Below are 6,000 nucleotides of genomic sequence, written 5' to 3'. Positions count from 1 at the left end.
CATGTGACTTTTTCTCTTGAAGGTAAGGTTGGGGGTCTTGCCTGTTGTAGATTTTTGCCAAGATAGGATGAGACCGAAGGTCTGCCCTGCACAGCTGTCAGCAAGTCTAGTGTGATAAGAGAACTGATAACAATATCAGAGAGGGCTTTCTGGAACTAGGGATGTGCACAGAACCAGTCTGAATTCAAACTGGACCACTGGTTCAATCCAACCAACCAGCCATTCTAGTTCATTTGTCGAACAAGTGTGTCCATAGGGAATACCCAGTATTCTCCAACCTGCAAAACAGTCGGGTGATTTTAATGAAATGAACTTTTTCTGGGTCAGTAGGTCAACTCTAATTTAGGGTTGACCTACTGACCCAGAAAAAAAAGGTTAAAAATCACATGATAGCCCTAACCCTACCCATGGGGAATAATGGGCTGGTTCCCATTATTCCCTGTGGGCAAAACACTGTGCACTGCCACAAGTGAAGCATGTCACACACACAGTACCAAAAAAGGGCATCTATCACACAACATGGCATAAAACACAAGAGGCATCACTGACCCAGAATCTGCCAGCCACAGTGCCAGGTGCCTGCATTGCATCATGGGCACAAGATGCTCTCCCACAGACTTGCAATTATGACTCCATTGCAACAGCAGCACCCATTTTGCAAGCATAGCCATAAGCTGAGCTCAAGTAGAACAACCTCTTCAGCTACACTTTGACTGAGGAAAAGTCTTGCAATGTAGTTTGCAGACAGAGCAGTGAGTGGAGTACAACTTAGTCTTAAGGACAGGCACATGGAGCTCATCTCATGGCAAAAGACAATATTACACACACACTAGAGGGAGCTGAGCTCAACACAACACAAAGACCATGACTGGTCTTTGATAAATTCCCCACTGTGGAAAGCGATAGCTGTCAAAACAAATTGGTGGAAAGCACTTCAGGCACTTGGGTGAGCTGGAGATGAAAGCTTGCCTTCAAGATTATGTCTCCAAGCAGGGCAATGTGAATTTTGTTTTTAAAGAGTTGTGGTGGTGGGGGGGGGGGACAACCTTGAAAAGGCAGCAACAATGAAAATGATGATGCTCCAGTGCCCTTATTGACAAACTGTTGAAATAGATGAATGAACAAGGGCAGTTCAAGTACAGCTCTTTGTGCTAAAATTAGTAGTAAAAAATCTCTGTGTCTTCATTTTTACTTCCTAAAATGTGAACAAGGGAAGTGCATATTATGTATTAAGTTTTTAATTGTATCTCAGTATAGTACATATACTTTCTACAAAACTTTAAATTTGTTTTACTATAAGAATCAAACCACATTAAATGTGCTTTATTGGATTTTTTCCTGCTCAGATCTCTCAGTTCAAATACTCATGGTTATAGAGATGTTTATGCATCACAATAGATGGGCTGCTTTGTTTACAAAATATAGATCAAATAAGCATGCCAAACCAGGTATTTTCCCAAGAAAACTCACATTCTTGGCTTCCCTGCAGACACCTTATGCTTTACCTTTTAACAGTGCAAAATGGAGATCCTACATGAGAATGCATTCTAGGGGGTGCTATGTTTCTCTATCGTGAAACCCGAGGCTCTGTCTCCCAGGAGTGGAGACAGATTTAGCGTTGTTGCAGTCACCCAAACAGCTATGCAAATTATGGCTACTGAAGGGAGGCAGGCAGGAGACCGATGGGGAGCATCAGTCTCCTTCCCCGGCTGAATAAGCCTGCACAGAATTGCCAGTCGAAGTCTGGCAAATCACGAAGTTTGAGACGTTCTCGTTTAACGAGCACTCCCCAGGAGCTCTTCTCGGAGCTGAAGCCCAGCAGCTGCACCCTCGGAGACTCCTGCTGCTTCCCTTCTCACTGCCCGTGCAGTCTCTCGGAATTCCGACACATCCTCCAACCAACGATCAGCTCAGCAATTCGCGAGAATTAATAACACCTCCCAGCTGTCCACTTTCCTTTTCCCTGAAATCTGCCATTCAAATCCCAGGTCGTTTCTCACTGGTCAGCGCTGGCAGGGTGGTCGTTGATTGGGTAAAAGAGTTCAGGTCATGCCTACAAACTCGTTTGTCAATCATTCCCTGTCTCTCCTTAGGAGACATCGGGGATATTTCGGTCTGCCATTGGGCCATGGCCATTGAAGTCCGAGTTTGATTGGTTGAGGATGCCAGACGGCTCCGCCCCGTTAGGTCACCTTATTTGTTGTTTGTGAAACCCCTTGAATCGGCGACCATTCTACTGGTTGATTCACTCGTCAATTAATGAAATACCTGTCCCTTCTTTGGGCTAGGTGCTTTTTAATTGGCTAGCCTTCCTTCTCTTTTCTCATTGGTGGAAGTGCTGCTGCCCGTCCTTTTCGTTGCTGAGTTCCAATTCGTCAGACTGGGCAAGGGTGCGGTTTTGAAAATGTTGATTGGCCGAGAGGGCGTGTCCTCACTCCAGGTGCCCAATGCCAATTGGTTCGGAACGCTCCCTAGCTCCGCCTTCCGGCAGAGAGGTGGGTTTGGTTGAGGTAGCTTGTTTGTGTGCGAGACAGTCGGGGCTCGGGGGCCGTGAAGTGGGGTAGCCGGAGTCGTCTCAGGTAGCTTGAGGGACCCTTGGGCTTCGGGGCTTGCCTGGGCTACCGAGGAAATGTCCCCGCGGAGTGGGTGGTTTCTCTTCGCCTGTCTGTTGCCTGGCTACACAGGGGGTGAGGGGTGGGTGGGAGGGAGGGAGGAGGAAAAGAAGCTGGGCCCTTCGGGTGGTGAGGGGGAGGGCAGGGGAAGCAGCCGGGGGCTTGGCGGTTCTATGCCGAGGGGAGGCAGCGGCCGTGCGACTGTGGAAACGCGGGGAGACGGGGTTGGAGGGGGGAATGGTGTGGGGGACGGAGGCTGGTGTGAGTGTTGCGGTGTGGCCTGGGTCCCCCACTCCGGCCCTGGAGGATGTTTTTTTTAAGGAAGCTGACTATGCATCGAGAGGAGTTGTGGAGGGACCCAGGCAAGGTTGGAAAGCGAAAGTGGGGTGGAGGAGGAAGGGCCCTGAGCTGGTGAGGCCCGGGAGTGGTGTGTCTTTCACTTTGGGAACAGACTGTGGGGGTGGGCCCTAAGAGGCTTAAAGGCTAGGGGTCAGGGTGGTGCTCGTGGTGGGTGGGGGGTGACTCTGCCTACCTAACTCAGTTAAAATGTGTGTGTGTGTCTATCTTGAGGTAGGGACTGGCGGTGACTGAGTTGTTTATTATTATTTTTAACATATTTTAATACTGCCCAAAATTTGCTTCTCTCTGGGTGGTTTATAACAATCTCTGGGCGGTTTACTACAATAATTTAGGTGAGCTGTTTGGCCTCGTTTTTTTCTTGGAAACAAAGGTGGAGCCTGGATTGTTATGGGCTTTAGTAGGGCATTGAGGGGGACACTGACAGGTGGTTATGTTGATGCTGTGAGTGCATATTTAGCAATTCACCTGGTAAGTCTGATATTGGGATTATGAGAAGCCTTGACATGGATTCTTTACTTTTAAGGCTATCTCTTAGGCACATCAATACCACACAAAAGTGTAGTTTTAGTGTTGGTCTCTTTTATTGACATCTTGATCTGGTGACAGTGTTGTGGGGAGTCCCTTCAAAAGCCTCCTGGGCTTATTGCTTGTATTTTATGGAGGTATCACTGGATAGTTTAGGTTTAGGACAGATTCCTAGTTTCTATTCTGCTTTTTAACCAAAAAAAAGTTCACAAAGTGGTTTACATAGCAAAGGGAATAAGAACATGGTTCTCTTTACTAAAGGAGCTCACAATCTAAAAAGAAAATAAGGGAGATACCAATTGCCACAGGACTTGTGTACAGCTGCTGGACTTGTTCAAGCTCCTGTCCTCCCATGTTTTGGTGGTGATGGAACACTTGTATGTTCTCTAGCTAACCAGAAACTTTGGGTTTTTTTAATGTGGGCACCAGAGGAAGGCAAAATGCATTTGAGACTTCTAAGCAAATCCATTCACTATATGATCAGCATCCACAGAGAGTCTGTGATTTGTTTAATTCATGGTTCTGGTTGGGCATGAGTGATGTTTCCACTAATCTTTGTAAATATTCCCTAGGTATTCTGGAAATGGACACATTAGGAATGTTTTGAGGGGTTTATTATCTCTATTCTTTATAGCCTGACTCTATTAAAAATGCATTGGTGTAGGCAAACTGCCCAGAGAACCTGAGTGAAGAAAAATGAAATTCCTTGTTGATCCAGTATGGAATAATCAAAGGTAGCTGCTCAGAAATACTTACTGTATCCCCTACTATACACAAGACTTTATTATTTGGTGGAGTTTTGCAAATCTCAAAGCTAAAGTTATTTTTTTAAAAAACAAACACATTTAGGCACACTGAACTAGATAAGTGAATGGCTACTTTCATGCGCCGCATTATGGAATGCTAATTATATGAGAAGTAGTGTTCTCTTTCACATAGGTTTCTCTTGGTATTACCCGGGTGTGGAATCTGATGAATCCTTCCTAGGATGCTGAAGAAAAGAGAGGAAGTGAATCATGGAAGTCAGATTGCAGAGGGTTATGAGGTCATTCATTGTGGGCTTGGCCTAGAATCTCTTGTCCTGTCTGAAGTATGTCAAGTGATAAGCCTTCTGTTGTTTACTGATGGGGCACTTTACCCTAAACTTAAGGAAGAATTTACCTCTCCCTAGTTTTATCATTATCACTTACTATTTTGCTTGTTGGGAGAAAACCAAGCAACTTGAAGATATTTCTTCAATCATATTTCTTCAATCATTCTTCGATCATATGTGCTGGTTGACTTACTCAAATCATACCAGCTGTATCATACTTCTACTTAAGAGGATAGGAGTTTTCTGTACTGATTGTGACGCTTTCCCTCAAAATCCTCGATTACTGAGGAAGAATTCAAATCAAGTAAATGTTAAAAATAGTGAAGCCACTGTGTACAAGTTTTTGCAAAGCTAGAACTGATATTCTCATAAATCTATTTGGAAAAATAAAGTGGAATATTGTATTGGAACTCCTGATACTTAAGCTTATTGGTGAATGTTGGTGAAATATTTAACTAGTTCTCTGTATCTGTCAGCCCTATCTGATGAAAGTACATCAGAAAATAGGAACATAGGAAGCTGCCGTATACTGAGTCAGACCATAGGTCCATCTCGCTCAGTATTGTCTACACAGACTGGCAGTGGCTTCTCCAAGGTAGCAGGCAGGAGTCTCTCTCAGCTCTATCTTGGAGATGCCGGGGAGATATCTTGGATCCTAGATGGTCTTCCCAGAGTGGCTCCATCCCCTAAGGGGAATATCTTCCAGTGCTCACACTTCTAGTCTCCTTTTCGTATGCAACCAGGGCAGACCCTGCTTAGCTTAAAGGGACAAGTCATGCTTGCTACCACAAGACCAGCTCTCTTCCATTATCGTTAGTTTGTCATGTATTTTCCTGGGTCTTATTTTAGGGGAGAAAAAACACACCTGGATTCGTAGATCAGTGCACTGCATATTTGAACTCTGTGTTTTATCCTGGTATATTTTACTGTTTTATCCTGGTATATTTTACTGTTTCCAGTGCGATCTTGAAAACAGAACTTGCATCCTTCTTGATGGCCAGTTTCCTCCCTCTAAGTGGCATTAACATTGATCTGTGCTGCTGCTTATTACTATTTGTGAGGGTGCATACCTGCACAAAACTGTGGCTGTTTTGTGTCTGAATATAGCAGTTCCAGAAACATCTATTTTACAAATGCAAACTTGGCGGCCACGTGCATGCTGACACCACATGCAGCCTGCTGGGAACAGGGAAGCAGCCACACAAAGTCTTTTGCATACCAGCCCCAGATGAGTGGTGGGGCAGCAGAGGAGCAGGTAAGGACCTGTGTTCTTCTCTTCTTTTAAAGGAACCGATCCCCTCCCTGCCTGCAACTGCTGAGCCAGCTAGTGCACATCCCTACTCTTTTCTCTTAGAAAGTATGTAGCTATCATGGTTGCAAGGATGATTTTTTAAAACATATTTTTATTTA

The 6,000-nt window shown here is 44.9% G+C and overlaps 1 protein-coding gene across 1 annotated transcript in view; it reads left to right on the top strand.

The window, feature by feature from the left end:
• Positions 1-2,494: 2,494 nt before the first annotated feature.
• Positions 2,495-6,000, top strand: part of RAB5B (RAB5B, member RAS oncogene family) — a 38,325-nt gene continuing 34,819 nt past the window's right edge. Inside the window, exon 1 of the mRNA XM_053291267.1 lies at positions 2,495-2,579. The gene's annotated coding sequence lies outside the window, so the exon portion shown is untranslated. The remainder of the gene's footprint in view (positions 2,580-6,000) is intronic.

This window comes from Hemicordylus capensis, chromosome 2 (genome assembly GCF_027244095.1).
Source record: "Hemicordylus capensis ecotype Gifberg chromosome 2, rHemCap1.1.pri, whole genome shotgun sequence".
Taxonomy (NCBI): Eukaryota; Metazoa; Chordata; class Lepidosauria; order Squamata; family Cordylidae; genus Hemicordylus; species Hemicordylus capensis.
Note: the sequence above shows the minus strand (reverse complement) of the source record. Positions and strands in the feature narration are given on the sequence as shown.